This window comes from Zootoca vivipara, chromosome 7 (assembly GCF_965207765.1).
Source record: "Zootoca vivipara chromosome 7, rZooViv2.hap1.1, whole genome shotgun sequence".
Classification (NCBI taxonomy): Eukaryota; Metazoa; Chordata; class Lepidosauria; order Squamata; family Lacertidae; genus Zootoca; species Zootoca vivipara.
The window spans coordinates 68,881,580-68,902,231 of NC_142590.1; the positions used below are offsets into that span (position 1 = coordinate 68,881,580).

The window sequence follows — 20,652 nt, forward strand, 5'->3', positions numbered from 1 at the left end:
CATTTCTTGAGAAAGGAAAAGGGTATGTTCCTATGGTAGCTTTATTAAGTATGAGAGAGTCTTTTATAGGAAAGAGTCCCCAAGGGTTCAGTTCTATATAAGTGTACTTACGACTTCCAATAAATGCAACGGGGTTTACTTCTGAGTTGGTGATTTTACAGATCTGCACTGTAGTTGGCTCTGCCTGTCATTGGCTTTGGCTCCACCTACCTTGGTCTTTCTGCCCCCCCCCACCAGTGGGCACCAGTCACCACTGAACCTCACAAGTTTCTACAGCAGACACTCCAGCTGTGCCAAAAAAGCACAATGTTTTGAATCCTGACAGAAAGAGGGATACAGCAGGATATATACTATGTGTAAAACCTAAATACAACATGCAAATTAGCTCAGGTGATATTCACAGACTGATCCACTGAACTGGCATGATATTCCCTTACCACAACACCTCATTGCACTCTCCAAATCAGCTGCCTTGAGAATTCAAGATGTGGATAATCTGATTACAGTAGGTTTTGCTGTTTTTGCAGCCTCTGCCTGCGGCATGTTGTGTTCCTTTCCTAGTAGACAAACTGGCCTCTTGTGTCCTTTGCTCCCTTGTCCTCTAGATGTTGTGGACTCCAACTCCCATTGCCAGCATGGCCTGTCACCAGTGGTGATTGGAACTGGAGTCCAAAACATCTGGAAGGCACGTTCCCTAATATAGTGGCCCATGCATACCACTGGTCTCCTTTCTCTTCTTTCCTTTCCTCCTGTGATTCTGAGGAACCAAAAAAACAGAGAAATGAGAAAAGGGGAGCATACATAAGCCATGTTCATCACACAATACGAAAAGAAGATTCCTGACACAGATGTGGATGACTGTTTAAAAAGAAGCGAAAGAGCAGGAAGTTAGGGTGTAGTATGGGCAATTCAGTTCTCCAAAATTTAATTTGATAGATAGACCAATGATCTGACTCATTGGCAGCTTCCTATGTTTCTATGCTATGCAGTACCAAAAAAGAGTTAATGCATCATCAAAAAGAGAATGAAGGTTGGTACAGATCTGCATACAATTTGCACATAATTAATATGTATAGATGCAAATTCAGAAACAATTGCTTTAGTTTAAAGAGAAACATAATACGCTGAATTACAAAATATCTGGTCCATTGTGATGCTGATCAACTTTGACCTCCCATAGGCAAACACATGTAAATCAGCCCCATAAGTTTATGGAGAGATGGATGTTTTTTTCCCTGATCTAACACATTCAATAAATGTGCAACCATATGCTGTCTTCGATTTACTGTAAGGCGATTAATTTGTTGTAATGTTATTCATTGGGATTTTTGTTCTTGATATGTTAACATAAAAAATTACACACAGTATTTAAAAAATGCATCTCATCATAGTGAGGAAGGCCACAGTGACCAAGCGACCATTATGTCTGTTCAGACTGTTGTCCAGGTGCTGATGGTGGACAGCATGGGTCAGCAACATTTTTCAGCCGTGGGCATGTCCACTTTTTTGAAAAAAAATATGAACGAATTCCTATGCCCCACAAATAACCCAGAGATGCATTTTAAATAAAAGGGCACATTCTACTCATGTAAAAACATGCTGATTCCCGGACTGTCCACGGGCTGGACTGAGAAGGCGATTGGGCCGCATCCAGCCCCCAGGCCTTAGGTTGCCTATCCCTGATGGACAGCTTCCAGGCTGTCCTTTTTAAAGGCTCTTTATCTTTAAATCTTACCTTCACCAAGCATCCCTTCAAATAGAAGAGTCATTCAAACAGAGACTGTCCACTTTCAAATCCCGTAAAGTGGAACACATTCCACCCTGCATAATACATTTTGCAGCCTGTAAGGCAGCTGATTTTGGGTGCCAAGAGAGTAACAAATTTGATTTATTATTGTTGTATATTTACTCCAAGGGGGTGGTGCTTTTTGGGGATTTTCTGTTTTAGGTGCCTAGATAACTTGACCATCCTTGGGTACTATGCACCTTGATTTGACAGGGAGGAGCCACTGCTGCTCCATCTCAGGCAGCAAAATGTCTTGACCTGCCCTCTTGCCTTAAGAGAACAAGGAGTCCATAGGGCATTTGAGTTAAGTCCTGCCACATCCTGAATCTTTTATTCTGTGCCCATTGCTGCTTAATGTAAAAGAAGAATAAAGACCCAGGCAACCGCAAATATCTAAGGAGCCAAGTCAAACATGAAAGTTGCCTGTGCATATTGAGAGAGAGAAATCCCAGGAGCACAGCGAACTTTAATCATCTCTAAGACTCCAACATCTCCATCTGGTGGCCTGGACAAATGTGTGCATGTGCAATGTAACAGTATGAAAGAGCCACCACAAGATGCAGTCTGGTTCCGTTGTGCTTCCTGGGAGGAACCAGGAACTAGCTGAGAGCAACACCCACCTCTTCCAACTGCAGAATGAGAAAGCTCTATAAACACTGTTAAGTTTAGAAAGTGGCTTTAGTGAGAAGTGGTAAGCAATGTTACATTCTTAGAACTTGCGCACCAAACAGGCTATTCTCGCTTGCTTCTGTCCTGGTAACTTCAAAAAACAAAAAAACCCACCAAAACCACAACTTCAGAGCTAAACACTGTCCAGTGATCCTACAAAAAGCTAGTCCATAGCAGCTCTATCCAGATGAATGGAATGGAACGGAATGGAACTTAGATGTCAACTGATTTTAATAGGATTTATACAGACCTGCTGATATCAAGGCAGAACAAGATGGCAGAATTCAGTTCAGACTCCGGTGGGGGCAGGTGATATCTCTGAATGATTTTCCCCATTAAAAACAACAACACAGCAACAACCTTGTGACTATTCAGTAAGTTAGCATCACCAGGAGAAAGGTCTGGCAGAGTTCTCTATCTGATGTGGTTTTAGTGCAGAGAGTTCTTTCACATGAGGAGCATCCAGAAATATCACCACCCCCCACTTGCAGACTGAAGTAGCATAGTCCAGAATTTTACCACCTTCTTCCATGTCATGTGTAGACCAGCTCTCAGGCCCCATCTGCATTGTACATTTAAAGCACTGTGGTGATATTTTAAACAGGCATGGCTTCCCCCAAAGAATTCTGGGCATTGTAGTTTATTAGGATGCTGAGAATTGTTAAGAGACCCCCCACTCCCCCCACAGAGCTACAATTCCCAGAGCGGTTGAAAAGTGAATCCCTCTTTCCAGTGAACTCTGAGAATTGCAGCTCTGTGATGGGAACAGGGATCTCCTATCAACTGTCAATGCCCTTAACAAACTATACTTCTCAGAATTCTTTTTTGGGGGGGGCAAGGGGGTAGAGCCATGACTGCTTAAAGTGGTTTGATGCTGCTTTAAATGTAGTGCCAATGGGGATTTAGTCCTGATGTAAGTTTTTTGGATTGTGCCGGGTTTGATACAAATATATCCGTATCTATAAATACATAATAGTCAGCTAAGATTAGCTAGATCAGTCAACATTGCAATATATTAATAAATTGTCAGATAAGGAGCAAAGGATGCGCTGATAACAAAACGGGCAATTCTTCTCATTTCAGAAGTTAAAAAAAGAATTACAACTGTGGCATGTCTGACGTAGGTCTGCCTACACACATGATTTCAAATACTCCCCAAATTAGCCAGGAACACTTAATGCAGCATTCAGCTGAGGCTGTAGCTTGCTTCTAGGGTGTTACATTAATGATGATTCAAAGTGTTCAGAATCTAATCACAGGGATAAAAATAGAAAAAAACTCTACTTATAACAATTCATTGTACAACAGGTCTTCCTCCAGCTTTCTCATTATCTCCCTGTGCAGTTCCTCTCAGCATCAGGGGTATTTTCTCTTGATTGCAAAGGAAGACATCAGTCTTCTGGGGTTTCTCTATCCCCTCCTCATTTCATGTTGATACTGCTGCTCTGTGATCTCATTCCATTTCTCCTTCTGGGTGGTTTTAGGCTTGGTGCAGTGTAGCTCAAATGTGCTCTTGTGCTCAGGGGTCCTGCTTGCATTTCCCCCCCCCACCTGTTTGGCTTCTGCAAGAACAGGATGCTGGACTAGGTGGACTACTGGCCTGATCCAGTAGGCCCTTCTTATGCTCTTTGGTCTTTTGCATAGGCCCATTATTGGCATGGTTGGGCAAATGCTGGGAGTTCTGGGCTCCAGAAGGCCCACTGTAGCTGTCACCAGCCTCCTCCCCGCCCCCTTTTATATATAAAAAGCAAAGCTCAGTGGTACAGCATGCACTTTGCATGCAGAAGATACCAGGCTCAATCCCTGGCATCTTCCAGACTCCTATATGTAACCCCAGAGGCTGCTGCCAGTCAAAGCAGACAGAACTGAATTGATGGACTGGTGGAGGAAGAACTCAAGAAGGATTAGGGAGCCTGTTGCATCCCTTTTCTGGCTACAATGGTCTAACAGCGTCCCCCTTCCATCCTCCCCACCTCTTGAGATTTGCTACTTTTTCCCCCAGGAGAAAAATGGCAGGGCATGACTATGTCCCTTGCTGAGGAGGACAGAATAGCTGCAGCTTCCCTTGCAATCAGTGGTGGCACCAGAAAAAATATTCAGGTGGAGGGATATAGAAGTATATTTCTAGATGGGAGAGCTGTGTCCTACAGGTGCAATGTAGCGGTGAACAAAATAATATGGTCCTTAAAAACCCCCAATTAAGCATCACTTAATTGTGCAAAAACTTAACCACCTTTAATTTTCTGAGTTTCTGTGTTTGTTTGTAACACTGTGTTGTTACTCACCTTGTGTGTATCTGTTTGTCACCACTGTCCTACACCAGACATCCCCAAACTTTGGCCCTCCAGATGTTTTGGACTACAATTCCCATCATCCCTGATCACTGGTCCTGTTAGCTAGGGATCATGGGAGTTGTAGGCCAAAACATCTGGAGGGCCGCAGTTTGGGGATGCCTGTCCTACACATTGCAGGTTCTGTCTCCACCAGCCTTTGGGGGGAGACTGTGCTTGGAAACATTGGGATGAACTATTCTACCTGCTTTGCTTTGCCTGGGACCTTTGTAATAAGCTGCTGTCTGGAAAGCAGCTGCTCATGAGTGTCTGCCTCAGCGACAGTAACCCTTTGGGAAGTTTTTTTGTGCTATATTTTGCCATTTTGCTGGGGAATGGCCAGACTAGTTTCTGCTTTTAGACATAGGAAAGAGGATGTTTTGTGTTTAGGTTCTTTGTGCTTATGTTGTTGAGATCCTGCTGGCTTATATTTGGGCTTGTTAGGGTTAGAAGCAATTGAGTTGCATCAGCAGAAGGTGGCTGAGGAACTTACACATAGAGTCATACCAAGGCTTAAACAAATGCTTGGTTTAATGGAGAAAGTAAAAATGACAACAATTAAACTAGTCTTACACAAAACACCCACACAACCAAACCACCCACCAAGAGCACACTGGGAAATCGCCCAGCACAGAGGCAACACACAACACCCCTGATATACCCTGCATCATCAGCTTCACAGCAACACCTGTCGAGCTGCTCCACAGCTGCAGAACTCCAGTCACTAGATCTTTCCTGACTCTTAAAGGTACAGTGAAACAATAATGACACTTTTACACAATCATTCAACAGGGCTAAGTTGTATTTTGTTTGAAAGAATGTTGACTTTGTGTGTTAACCTTTGTGAGCTGCTTTGAAGTACTTTTTGGCCAGAAGACAGCATAGAAATAAACTACGATGAAAGATTTGTTTTGCCTTTGCCGGGTGCTTCTAAGGAGTCAAGGCCTTTCTCTCCCCCTCCTCCTGACACTGTATCTGGCCTTCTTCTCCCCTCTTTTCCTCTTGTGTTAGTGAAATTCTCAACAGCAGAACTGATTGGGCAAAGTGAGGCAAGCATTCAGACAACAGATGCTTGGGACCATGGAGAAGCAGCAAAGCGTTGGAGGACATAGGAATATATGAAGCTGCCTTATATTGAGTCAGACCATTGGCCCATTACTATTCTCTACAGTGTCCAGCAGAAGCTCTTTAGGATTTCAGGGAGTCTTTCCCCAGCCCTACCTGGCAATGTCAGGGATTAAAATTGGGACTTCAGCATGCAAAGCAGATGTTTGGCCACTGAGCCACAACTTTTCCTTGTAGGTGTTTGTGCTGGGCAGCCAGCCTTGCACCCCAACAGTCTCTTTTGGCCTTGGGTGCTGTCCTATTTCCAGTGCTGAATTAAGATTCAGCTGCAATTCTGTTTGGCTTCTGACATGGAATGCATGCTCAAAGAATTGTAGAATTGCAGAGTTGGGAGGGATCCCACGGGTCATCTAGTCCAGGCATAGTCAAACTCAGCCCTCCAGATGTTTTGAGACTACAGTTCCCATCATCCCTGACCACTGGTCCTGTTAGCTAGGGATGATGTAGTCCCAAAACATCTGGAGGGCCGAGTTTGCCTATACCTGATCTAGTCCAACCTCCTGCAATGCGGAAATCTCAACATGTGCCCCTAAGCATGAAGTGGACATGGGTCTGCAACTGACCAGAGTTCCCCAGCATGTTCTGCCAAGTGTTTAGGGCAGTCTTGCCAACCTAGAGCTCTCCACATGTTTTTGGGTACAATACCCATCTACCCCAACTTGCACAGCTAGGGGGCATGAGAAATGGTGTTCAGAACTTCTGAAGGGCACCAGGTTGGAGGAGGCTGACTTAGGATCCTGTGACTGCCCTTCACACTCTACATATTTACTGTAGGACATGCAGATATGACCTTAATGCAGTGACAGGAGACAAGATTGCTGCTTAAAGTGTGAAGCAGCTTTCGGCTAGGTCATATCCCGGTCATCTGTAGTAACTGACGCATAACAAATGCTTTTGAATTCAATTTCTCTGCAAAGTTTTCTCAGGTGAAGTGGGGAAGGAGGAGGAAAGAGCCTCCCAATTCTTTAATTTGTTTCTGTATATCTGCTCGTGATGCTTATCACCTGCCAGATGCCATCAAGCCCTTTTGTGTATTTGCAGCTGGCTGGTGGGTTGGGAGGGGGGCTAAGTGGTTGAAATGTGACAGAGGCTTTTGACTTCAGGTGTTGAGTAAGCTGCAGAAGCAGATGAACCCTTCCGAAAGAGAGAAGAACCTATTTTAATGCAAATGTCTCCGGGAATAAAACAAAATCCTGTGGGAACAAAAAAACCTTCGGAATCCGCAGAAGCTGCACAATCTATTTGATTGTCCCTAAATAGATATATTCTCTCCCTCCTCTCCCACCCCACCACTGCCAAAGTTATCCAAGAGATGTCATCTGTTCAGTAAAGAGAACGCTCACATGCAAAGTAGGTCAAATCAGAACACATACACACAATGTGAAAAACAGGGAAACACTAAGCTCAAAGATGGCAGGATGGGGAAATCACAAAGAACTGCATGGAATATTAACATTTCACTTACAAATCTGCATAGGCGCTCATAAACAATGGAGCTGGCTGAGGGACAGCTAAATATTCGAGTGGAATGGGGTGCTTTTGTCTGGTGTGTGATGGGCGTAAATCGACATTTTCCATACTATTAAGGCTAGCCTGTTTAAAGGTAGTAACCAGGTGTTTTTTTAAAAAAGCCGGAACTCGGCGGAACTCAATTATGGCACCTTTCAGGTGGGTGCCATTGCCATTCTAAGAGAATGAGGCAGGTCTTCACGGTGAGTTCTGGCACCTCTTTTTCTAGAAAAACAGCAATGGTAGTAACTGAACAGAATCAGTCCCACTTTCAGCACATTCAGTAATTAGAGGACCCAGGGAAGGTTTTTGGCTTTGCAGTGAGAAGGGAGGCGGACCTATGACCTATGCATACAATTGCTATTGTAGAGAAGGAGAAATGGCTCTTGACAAAAGCACTGCATGCTGTGGTGAGTCTCAAGTAGGCAAGGGCCACATTCACACCACACACTGAGAGCACTACCATACCACTTTAAACAGTCACAGCTTCCCCCAAAGAATCCTGGGAGCTGTCGTTTGTTAAGAGCGCCAAGAGTCATTAGTAGTTCTGCTCCCAGAGCTCTAATTCCCAGAGCGGTTTAACGATCAATTCCCCCTTCAAAGAAAACTCTGGGAATTGTCACTCTCTGAGGGGAATGGGCATCTCCTAACAACTCTCTCAAATTACAGCTCCCAGCATTCTTTAGGGGAAGCCATGACTGTTTAAAGCAGTATCATAGCACCACTTTAAATGTATGTTGTGGATGTGGCCAAGGCCTTTCTTTAGCGGAAGTCTTCCATTGGATCAGGCAAGAGGGCTCAAGTCTCTTAGCATTTTCTTCATAGCCAGACACAAGAGCAGTACAGAACAGATTGTAAGATTAAGAACACTTGGTGTCTGTGCTTGTCTCAGTGGTGTTTCTATGAACAGGCATTGTTCTGAAGGACAGTTCTTACCCCAGCAAACTGTTTAGGACAGCTGGTGTGATTTTTTTTTTCCTTTGCACTGTCAGGATGTCCGAGACAATTTTGTAGCAATTTGGCTTTCTCACTGGGATTGGCTTAGCTTAGCGTCATTGTCATGTGATGTGCCTTCTGGTTTTCTGATGGGCTGACCACACCTGCTACAATTCAGCAGGGTGCTTTATCCAACTCCCCCCATTTTCTACAATGAAACTTTTAATCTAAAGCAGAGGTGGAGAATGCGGTGGCCCTCCAGATGTCGTTGGACTTCAATCCCCATTATCTCTGATCATTAGCCATGCTGGCTGGGGATGAGGGAGTTGCAGTCCAGCAAGCTCCCAAGCTTCGCACCCCAGTCTAAAATAACAAAAGTGCTGAGTCATGCTTTCCTTCAGGTCAGCAGCTTGAATTCAGTGTGAAGCGGTGACTTATCTGTTCTGCTCCTGTGGTGTCGTATGGCATTAGGGAATAGACAGGTGGTTATATGTCGGCTCAAATAGCCAAGTGGGGAGGTTTGGCAGATCTAATTAGCTCCATGGGCTTGAATTCCCCACCTCTGCTCTATAGTGCATGACAGCCCATGGGCACACTCTGGCTGAAAACAATGCGCTGAACAAATCCATTCTCTCTCTCTCTCTCTCTCTCTCTCTCTCTCTCTCTCTCTCTCACACACACACACACACACACACACACACACACAGCTAGACCAGAATAAATAAGCCATCCACAAGAACAGTGGAAAACTGTATCAGCTTAGCATAAAACAGGGCAGGAGGTGGCTTTCCCAAAGACCTGTGATAGATCTGCTCGCTATTGAGATTAACCCATCACAGTATCATGAAGGCCCCTCTGAGGATAAAGCTCTGGGTGACAAAACCCGGAAAGTATTTTCTTCCCTCACTAGCTAATCAAACTAAATCACTGTAAACAAAGCCAAAAATTGCCTCTGGACAGCTATGAAAGATTTCAGCCTACAATGCATTTAGGTATTAGGGGACCCTTCCTTTGTCCCAAACTAGGTCAGTCATAGATGAGAGGTTGCTATAGTAATTTTCATACTATTTTATTATTCTCACTCTCCCCCCCCCTGCAATTTACACGGATTGTAGGCTACAGTGAAGGCTGTTATCCTGTCCTTTGAAGATCAGCTGTAGCCCAAATTTAACATGGTATCTTCTTCAGTTGTTCCTTGGCCTGCTTTCCTTTGTACCATGAGAACAGAGAACAAATGTGCACCATTAGCACAACACCCACTCCTCACCTTTGGCCTAATTTAACATAGAATATTTGTCCAGCTAGCCCAGCGGCTGACAAGAACTGCAGGGGCCCAGGTAGAAATCTTAACCATCACTTGTTTTTTTGTTCACATATCTGGAAATGCCAGGTATTCAATAATTTGGAACTAGGGATAGGGTAGAAATTTGGCAAAAGTTTGCATTTAAAGGCAAACATACCAAATCCAGATTTTTCAAAAGAATGCGCAAATCGAGACACAGGCACCCTTCAAAATTTGTACCCAAATGTACAATACGGTGGTACCTCGGTTTAAGTACACAATTGGTTCCGGAAGTCTGCACTTAACCTGAAGCATACTTAACCTGAAGCGAACTTTCCCATTGAAAGTAATGGAAAGTGGAATAATCCGTTCCAGACGGGTCTGCGGAGTACTCAACCTGAAGCGTATTTAACCTGAAGTATGAGTGTAATTGGTTCTGGAAGTTCGTACTTAACCTGAAGCGTACTTAACCTGAAGCGAACTTTCCCACTGAAAGTAATGGAAAGTGGATTAATCCATTCCAGACGGGTCCGCGGAGTACTTAAACTGAAAGTACTCAAACCGAGGCGTACTTAAACCGAGGTATGACTGTACAGCTCTCCAGCCAAGTTATGGGTGAAACACCCCCCCCCGGTAAATAGTAGGGTAAAATATGTGTGTGTGTGTGTGTGTGTGTGTGTGTGTTTTGTAAGAACAACATACAAAGATGTGTTATATTAGAGGAGATCACTTGCAAAAATTGCATACGAAAAGCTCTATACTAGTATAAATTTGTGCTAAAATGCTAATGAATTTTCATGAGGATATTTTTTCAATTACAAATTGCTGCAGGAATGAGAACTGGACTAAAAAAAGAAGAAATAGAGAGAACCAACATTAACAGATCAACTCATCCCTACTTGGAACCTTCTGCATCCAAATTGTGTTCTCTCCACTGAGCTACACTCCTCGCTCATAACTGTGCAGTTGCAGAAAGAACAGCTGAAAATGCAAACCTGGGCCATGCTGTATCTCTCACGCCTCCCTGTAGCTCAGGGCTGAGTCATTTCTGTTCTGTCCCTCTGAATTCCAGGCTTGGTCCTCATGAAGATCTAGAATTTCAAGATGAAAAAGGGTTTAGAAGTTAGATTATCTTATTCTCTTTTTAGCCTGATAATGGGGGGTGGGGGTAGAGAGGGAGAGAGGGAGGAGAAAGTTTTATGTGTTGATGGAAAACTGTGGTCCAACTGGAAAACCTGAGTTGAGATACAGAGCTATCCAACAAGATGTTCTCCAGATGTTGCAGACGAAAACTCCCACCAGCCCTCGCAAATTTAGCCAATAGTTAGGGATGATAGGGTAGGGGCTGTAGTACACCACATCTGAAGGGCATCTTGTTGACTTCTTTGTATCTTAGCAAATTTACACAAGTCACAGAAGAGTTGAAGCTCTCCCTGCCCCCTTTTTCTTCTTAGGGACACTGCAGAATTCTTTGGGGGAAAATTTGTTGCAGGGCTTAAATTTTGAGCTGAACTCCAAGTTGCAGGGCTTTGAGTTTTTTTTGCTTATATGCAAACTTATTTGCTGTCTAGTTCTATGCACATTATTCCTTAAGGGAAAACAATGTCCTGCTGACATCAGCTGTATTCTTTCTGCTAAGTCACTCCACTTCAGCTTACAAAGAACTTTCTGCCCATGTTCTCTTATCTGTTATATGACCAACCTACATCTTGCCCTCAGGGGGGAAGAGGGAGAAGGTGGAAAAGCCTGGTGGGATGCCCACCATGTAGCTCTTCGTATTCCAGCTGAGATGTCCTCTCTCCCTCCCAAAGCTGCTGCCACTGAGCTCGTACTCCAGAGCCATCTTGCCCTGACAGGAGGAGAGATCTGGCTTTCCAAAAGTTCCCCTTCTTTGCAGCTTGTTTTTGCTACTTTCTTATATTGGTTTAATAATTTTGTGTAAATCTCTTTGTGAGGTTTGCCTGAAAAGTCGTATACAGTAGATAATATATTAAATAAGTATCATGCTCATTGATTTTATTGGACACTGAGAACAAAGAAATATCCAGAAACAAAAGCTTTAATGCTAATACATTGGGGGAGGGATTGGCAACCTGTCAAGGCAATTGGTGGGGATTTGGAATTCTACTTCTCGACTCCCCCATTTTGAGGATCCAAAGCAGAAGTTACCAGAGCATGGAGTACAGTAGCCAAGTCATCTCTGTCTAAAAGGGCCACTGAGTCACTGAGGTCACCTGAGCCTCCAGTGACAATGTTGGATCCAGAAGTATCCCCAAGCTATGAACCTGCTTCTTCCAAGGCACAGCAAGCCTGTCCAGAGCAGGCTATCTCCCCATCTCTTGGATCCAAGAATTCAGAACACATAACACCTCTGTCTTATCGAGATTTAGCTTGAATGTATTGGCACACATCCATATGCTCAGATGCTGCAATAGGAGAGTCCAGGCTGCAGTGTCTTCCTTCCTTGTTGACTCCCTTGGATGATATAAGGAATAAACAGAAAACAGCAAGTGCCTGAGAAGTTGTTCTATTGATTTTTCATGTATAAGATTACTTCTTTTTCCAGCTTTCCCCCCTGCACTTTGCTCTGCTACTGGTTACAGCTTTCTCTTTGTTTTTGGCCTCACTTTGGCTTCAGTTTATGATTTATTTACTGTTTAGTTTAGAAGATTTATACCCCACTTTTTGCTCTCCCCCCCCCAACCCACACGGTCAAGTGGCCCTCTGTTCCCATATCAATTTGTGAAGTCTAGTGCAAGTTTTTCCCCAACAGTTCAGTAGTTTTTATGTAGTGAAATATACTTGGGTCTGGCTTCACTCATTACTGAAAACCTATGTAGACATTTCATCTGTGTAGCAAACTGTAATGTGTGAAGTTAGCCAAAAGGTGACTCACTCAGATGCAAAGATAATGGTTTTTGTTATCCAAAGATAATGGTTTTTGTTATAGGAATGGAAGAAAATTAATCCTTGACACTGATCATTAGTGCTCCTAGTTACAGTCTGCAAAAGCATCACTTGCTCCTTCTAAAGTTCCCAGCTTTTTAGAACAGCACCCATCATCCATTGCTAATCATGTCAGAATGTATCCTTGGCCAATGCTATCAGCATCCTTTAACATTACTCCTCAGATTTGTCACTGTTGCCATTAAGTATCCATGGTTACTTTCATTCATACTACCAGCATCCATCAGCCACAGTTCTGGCACTCATCAGTAATGCTGTTACTCACCATCTATTAGCAACACAACCATTGACCCTCACCAAGGCTACCAACATTGTTTATCAACAGCACTGGCATTCATCATTAACATTACCCACTTCCATTAGCAGAGCTATGGCCATCTATCACTGTTCTTTCCCCACCTTCCCTCAATACCAGTACTCACTAATACTACAGCATCTTTTATCAGTGCCAGCAACACATGTCACCAACATCCATCAATACTGCCATTAGCATCTATCTCTTGTGCCACCCATATCCATCACTGATACTGCTGGCATCCATCAATAAGGCCACCAGCATCAATTGCCAGCACAGTTAGAAGACGTTGCCAGTGCCCCCCAGCATCCTGTCAGCAACAGCATCCCATGTGGATGCTGTTGGCAGAACTCGGCTACCTTCTAAAGAGGGAGAGCCTGAGGCTCCATCCTTCTACTCACCTTGGAGCTTTCTTAATTTAAAATGCCCCACTGAGACAGTGGAGGAACAAGCCTATTGTTTGTAATTCTGCTTTTGTCTATGCATGCTACAGCAGCTCAAATATAGCTGTGCTATAATTAACTTTAATTAATAACCATCAAGGCAGTGCATACGAGCAATTGTGTCTGGGTTACGCTGACTGCTAAAATGGCATTGTTTCCCTTAACTCCACTCCTTGGGAAGTTAGATTTCTGCGTAGGCTCACCCAGTTGCATGGATTCAGCTGGCATGTGATGAAGACAACAAAGGTAAGTATGACATTACAGGTGTCAGATTAGCCTTGGCTGGAAGAATTTGCACCAACGGAATGAAAAAGAGTTCTGCGCATCTCGAGACTCCCTAGGTCTCATGAGTGCCATGTAAATGCCCAGTGAATAACACTGATACCATCTAATAGAGAGCTCACCTCTTCACACAGACGGTCAGGTTAGAATCATAGAATCATAGAATCATAGAGTTGGAAGAGACCACAAGGGCCATCCAGTCCAACCCCCTGCCAAGCAGGAAACACCATCAAAGCATTCTTGACATATGCCTGTCCAAGCCTCTGCTTAAAGACCTCCAAGAAGGAGACTCCACCACACTCCTTGGTAGCAAATTCCACTGCCGAACAGCTCTTACTGTCAGGAAGTTCTTCCTAATGTTTAGGTGGAATCTTCTTCCTTTTAGTTTGAATCCATTGCTCCGTGTCTGTTTCTCTGGAGCAGCAGAAAACAACCTTTCTCCCTCCTCTATATGACATCCTTTTATATATTTGAACATGGCTATCATATCACCCCTTAACCTTCTCTTCTCCAGGCTAAACATACCCAGCTCCCTAAGCCGTTCCTCATAAGGCATCATTTCCAGGCCTTTGACCACTTCTGGACACGTTCCACCTTGTCAGTATCCTTTTTGAACTGTGGTGCCCAGAACTGGACACAGTACTCCAGGTGAGGTCTGACCAGAGCAGAATACAGTGGTACTATTACTTCCCTTGATCTAGATGCTATACTCCTATTGATGCAGCTCACAATTGCATTGGCTTTTTTAGCTGCTGCATCAATGTCCTTAGGTTAGTGCAATGTCCTTTACAATAACAATGCCTGAAATGTACCAGGAAGACACTGTTAGTGTACATTAATTTTCTTACATTTATACCCCACCTTTCTTCAATCTATAAGACCAAAAGAAGAGCCTACTGAGTCTAGGATCCTGTTCCTACAGTGGCCCACCAGATGCCTATGAGAAGCCTGCAAGCAGGACCTGAGCACAACAGCACTTTTATTATGTGCTTTCCTGCAACTGTGGTTTCCAGCAACTAGTATTAATTCACTCTATCACAGAACCCAATGCAGTATACATATGGGTCTCAGGCGGCCACTCACCCAGGCACTGACCACACCCAGGCCCCCATAGCCTCAGCAAGGTGGTGGCTTCCTTACTGCCCATACACCCTAAACAACCATAGTTCATTTAATGACAAAATTTGTTGAGGAAAAGATACCTGCCCTGTGACCAGCAACCATTATTATTAGTTTGCTTCCAAATATTATTTAAATGGCTGTTTGAAACCTAACACCCACCCTATTCCGAGAGAATCAAAGGAGTTTGGAGGACTGCCCAGACATTACATCCACTGTTGGCTTGAATGCACTTATACAGGGAGAACAGCAGCAAACCTGCTTCAGTCACAAGCTGAGCCTCCTCCTGAAACACAGTGAGTGCAACATCTGAAGAACCTATGCACTTGCAAAATGACCACAGACCATGTGCACATAGCCTATGCCAGTCATCCCCAAACTTCGGCCCTCCAGATGTTTTGGACTACAATTCCCATCTACCCTGACCACTGGTTCTGTTAGCTAAGGATCATGGGAGTTGTAAACCAAAACATCTGGAGGGCCGCAGTTTGGGGATGCCTGGCCTATGCATTCGCTGCCTGTATGTGGCACAGCATGTCCTGTTTCACCGCTTGAGATGAGACAGGAAGTGCTGCCCCCACCATGCCACCATACTGCTTAGCCTCATCTCATGGGTGGGCTGGGCCTGGTGTACAGAATCTTTCTGAATTTATGCCGAATGCCTATGTGGAAGGGGTCTGGACCAAAAGGCATTCACACATACAGATATATGCATTCAGTCAGGATTGCACCCAGCATCTTCCTAGTTCCTAGACATAAGAACAGCCTGCTGGATCAGGCCAAAGGCCCATCTAGCCCAGCATCCCAATCTCAGAGTGGCCAACCAGATGCCCCTGAGAGCAACTTGTTCTTGTGGGTATGTGCTACACATTGTGCCATACTTCCCATGGGGGGGGGAGGGAGGGAGAAGAGACATGAAGGTAAAGTCAAGTGAACCTGGACAGTAGAATCTGAAAGAAAGATTGAGGAGTTATAAAAGAACTCTGAATTTGTCAGCACCTTCAACCACATGGTGAAACAAGGATTCACCTGGTCGCTGACCAAAAGCCTGAGATACCACCTATCCATACAGCTCATGCACATCACTAGTCATTGCCTTACTCCCTTCCTTCCTTTGACATGACTGACAACTGCCCAGCCATATACACCTTCATATGCAGGTAGCAACATAAGGTGCTGCTTTGCAAAATTCACCTCACCGTGACTGTGTGACAACATTTAGCACAGCCCAAGGTAGGAAGGGAAGTGCACTGCTCTCCTCTGAACAATCCAAGGGCCAAGGATGCTCGTGGCCTCTGAATAACATAAACCTTTGCTTTGCTTGAAGATTTCCCTCCTTTTCTCTCTATTTCAGTCTCCTCCCTCCTTGGGACTTTGATATTGTGGAGGTCCCCTCCCTTCTCTTCAAATCCTTCAGTTCCGCAGGAGCAACAGCTAAATTGTGAGGCCCTGAAGCACAGGTTGCAGCAAGTATAGCCAGGAGGGTATTTAAGTAGCTGGATCCTTCCCCTGGATAATATCCACTAACAGAAGTTTGATGGGGAGAATGTGTTTCTTGGCTTGATGAGTCCATTTAGCGTTCAGCAACTAATGACACAAAATACTTCCATTAGAGCAAGGAATGCCCTCAACAACTGACAGAAAAACAAGGCAGATGTGTCAATTACAGAATGATTTGTTACCAAAGACTCTAGATGCTGATGCTCTGGATTAGCTGAAAAAAAATATTTTTGAAGCAGTGTTAATTGTTACCAGCCTTTAGACCCATTAATGAATGCAATAAAATGTGATTGATAGCATATGCTGCATAAATTAGGGAAGAAAACTTGGGGTCATCACAGACAACCATTTCCTAAGTGGGAAGTTGGCATGGTGCATGTGTAACTACTTGGTAAGCCAGTAACTTGTGTCGCCCTGTTAAGCAGGGAGTCGACTCCTAACATTCTGCTGCTTTTCTGGATGGATGAGCACATACAAACTGCCAAACAGTTTCAGGGGAAACTTTATAATCCCGTGATAGTTTCATTGTCTCTATCATACTGCAAAGTTGTGTGGTGATTCCCCAAGACATCAGGTGTGGCAAAATGCTCATCTGTATGGCCTTGGATTCTGGTAAGGTGGAGGTGTGATAAGATTCTCCTCACCATTTGACAGGGCACTATAGATAACAGACTTACCATGTGGCTGTGCACACTGGGATAAGTTAACCACTTGGTAAATGATAATCTGTGTGAACTGTATCAACTTTAGATAGTTTGGAATACAGCAGCCAGAGCACTGGATAGAACAGGCCAAATTACGTTGAGGCACATATTGCTGGTAGTGAAATATCTCTACCAAATTCCAGTTTATTTCTAGGCACAATACAAGCTGCTGGTCTTGACATTTAAAGCTCTGATACACCTTGGTATCTGAACAGTGGCATACCTAGGCATTGGTGAAACCAGCCCCTGCCAAGGGAGCAGTATCTGCTTTGCCTGCAGAAGGAATCAGCAGGATGGAAAGGGAGCCTCAAAGTGGCTTCCAGGCAGAGAGCTGTGTGGGTGCCCCATAAGGTGTGATTCTCCTGTCCAGGCAACCTTGCTTGCTTATCAGTTTTTTTCTGGTGACCGCCCCCCCCTTCAACTCCAGTGACTGGAGGCAGGGTATTTTAGTGATGGCCTCCTGGTTGCGGAATACTATTTTCACTTACACTTAGCTAGTGCCTATTTTAATAGCTTTTAGATACCAGATGAAAGCATTCTTCTGAGATTTTAATTTTTGTGATTTCTCAGCTTTATAACTGCTTTTATTAGTGTTACATACATGCAGCCTTTATTGCTTCAATCCAACAGTAGGCAGAAGATACACCAGGATCTACTCATCGATCTCTGAATGAGTTGCAATTGTTAAACAATTGGAAGGATTTCTGACTTCCAGTTGTTTCACAATTGCAACATCCACCCAAAATTGATTGCTGAAAGAAAGCAAGGAAAGCTTGGAAGAAAAGCAGGAATGGATGTTTGGGTAACAGGATAGTAAGCTCAGTTCTGGTTCTGAAAAATCAAATTCTTGAGCTGAGATACACTCAGATGCCTCGTTTCACAAGTATAAGTGTGCATTTGCTCCAAAGCCCAAGTTTTGCCCTAGGTATCTGGGTTCTAGGAGGGGAAAAAACCAAAATAGATCCTGCAAGATTAAAGCCACTCTGCTTTAATCTAATGTTTATTGTTAAATTGTGAATGTTTACTCATTGCATTTGAAACTTTTGCAGAAAGGTGGGATATAAATGGTTTAAATAAAGAATACAATAAATTAATAAATCTGCTTCCATTCATTATTAGGGGGCGTGGGATGCCAGGAATGTTCAGATTATTCACACAAACATCAATGCATGGAATGAAAATAAATGATTGTTTTTTCTGAAAAGCTTCCAAACTAGTTATATCTTTCCTGGCTTGTGTCCCCTCTTTAATATAACTCTAGTGAAGCAAGCTGATTCTTCCTCTACGCTCTCTTAAGTGTCAAACATTTGGAAATTAAACAAGTAAGCTGGTGAAAATATCATGAAACTTTAATGGCCCAGGAGGCACATTTCAATTCAGAGAATCCTGAGGAAATAACACACAAACAACAACAGCAGCAGCCCCAGACTAAAGACTTGCAGTTGACAAACACTTTAATTGGTCACTATGGGCACATTTGGATTTCTGAGCAACTGCCATGGGTGCCACCCCACTTCCCCAGATCAGTCACCTCACCCTGCCCTGAGACAGAAAGGGAGAGAGCACACAGGCACACATTTTGCTTTTCTTAGAGACCTGAGTAAAAGTCGGATCCAGCAGAATTAATCTGAGCTTTGGAAAACCCATAGAGCTGAAAAAGGAAATGGGAAAGAGTGCCACTCTTCCAACTTCCTCTCTTAGTTCTATGTACCTTACAGGGTCAAAAAAGTAAGCACCCTTACTGCCTCATGACAAAGGGAGCAGTGAATGGGGTATGTGTGTGCTCTGAGGCTTTGTGGGCACCAGGGGAAGACCTCAAAGAGGCCATCACACTCACGAATGCAATGTGGGTGACCCCAGCGTTAGAAAATTGTGGCCTTTCCAAAGGGTGCTCACAACTTCTTTTTGTTTCTGCTCCTCTTAAATGGCTCATTTGACTGTAGGACTACAAACAAATCGACCTGATCTTCTTCAATATTTCACAATTAGAAACGCTCTAGCTGGCCATGGCAGGAAATAAATTGGAGAGAAAGCATCTATATTACCTGACCAAGACATCCCAATATTAAACTGTGGCATGCCTGAGTAGCACCAGCTCAAGAGTGCTGTGACTTTTAGGATGAAGTACTGTGGGGAAGCAGCCGGTTAGTGAGTTAGTGTTGTAGCAAAAACATCAAAGAGCCTTATGGCATCTAAAAAGCTAACACCATTATTATAGTGTTAGCATTTGTAAGCCACTTTCCACTTCATCATGCACCTGATGAAGTGGATTGCATCATAATAATATCATGGCTTATGCCAGCGCTTCCCAAATCTTTTCGCCCATGGATCACTTCAATATTTATGAGAGTCTAGGTGCACCACTTAATACCATAGAAATTGTAAAGTGCTGTGCTAGATTCTGTATTATTCCAAATTGTATTTTTACAGGCATACTGCAAACTACCTGAATGAAGTTCATGGACTAGTTTGGCTTATAACAAGTGTCTCACTTGCTGGGAATCAGAAGTGGGAGTGCGCTGTTGTGCTCAGGTTCTGTTTGTGAGCTTCTCTTGGGCATACAGTTGGCCACCGTGAAGTCCGGAGGATGGACTAAATGGGGCCTTCTTATGTTTTTTAAATTTGCTAGCCTTTTAAGTTTCCACAAGACTCTTTGTTGTTTTTAAACAAAAGCACCGAGTCTGGCTAGAGCCAGACAGTTGTACTATACAAAAAATATATAGCCAGCAACCCAACAGCTTGTGTGCTTACAAACTATTCCCCACTCCCCAGTTGTCACACAGTTCCTTGGACACACATCATCCATAGAAATGAGGAATATTTATGCCAGTCTTCTGCAATCACGCTGGGGTTGATGGGAGTTTCAGTCCAAAATATCTGGAGGGCACCAGGTTGGAGAAGGCTGCTTTATATCCCATGGCATGGGTACTATAAATAGCACAAGCCACAGGGATTTATGCACTACTGGACTGGAGCAGGAGTCATGCAGGGCTCCTGACTGCCGCTGGCACAGCTGCTGCCTGCTCCTTGGTTCAGTAGGCAAGAAGAAAATCCACACAAAGGCACAGAAGGCTTCAGATGTGCTACACTGCACACTACAGCTGCACTACCTAATACTCTGGACTTGACCTGTGGCATATTGTCAAAAAAGTTGGCTGACAAATGCTGTTATATAGAGACATGTTTTTTTCCACCTGACACACAGTCCTACCACCCAGAGGTGTGAAACTCTGCTGATTCTGCATTGGAAGATAAATGGCTGATTGGAATGATTTGATCTGATGACCTGCTGTAATGGAATGGCTAAGAAGCTGCACTGTGATCCAAGGGGGTTGCTGTTAGTTAGTTAGTTAGTTAGTTAGTTAGTTAGTTAATTTTGTAGACAGATCCTTCATCTGAAGATCACAGGGCAGTTCAAAACATAAAAACAAAACAAAATGAGAACACTGAATACATAATAAAACAAAAACAAACCAATAATCCCCTTCCCACAAACATATTTAGAGGGTCATAGAATGTTAAGGCCTGGCTAAAGAGACACGTTTTTGCCTGGCAGCTAAAGCTATGTAATGAGAGCCAGTGTGGTGTAGTGGTTAAGAGCGGTAGACTCGCAGCTGCTGGGTGACCTTGGGCTAGTCACACTTCTTTGAAGTCTCTCAGCCCCACCCACCTCACAGGGTGTCTGTTGTGGGGGAGGAGGGGGAA

General features: G+C 43.8%; 1 protein-coding gene across 1 annotated transcript in view; it reads right to left on the bottom strand.

Annotated features, from left to right (window-relative positions):
* LOC148685126 (disks large-associated protein 4-like) overlaps positions 1 to 20,652 on the bottom strand; it is a 187,923-nt gene that overhangs the window by 49,021 nt on the left and 118,250 nt on the right. Inside the window, exon 2 of the mRNA XM_088674579.1 lies at positions 10,633 to 10,728. The gene's annotated coding sequence lies outside the window, so the exon portion shown is untranslated. The remainder of the gene's footprint in view (positions 1 to 10,632; positions 10,729 to 20,652) is intronic.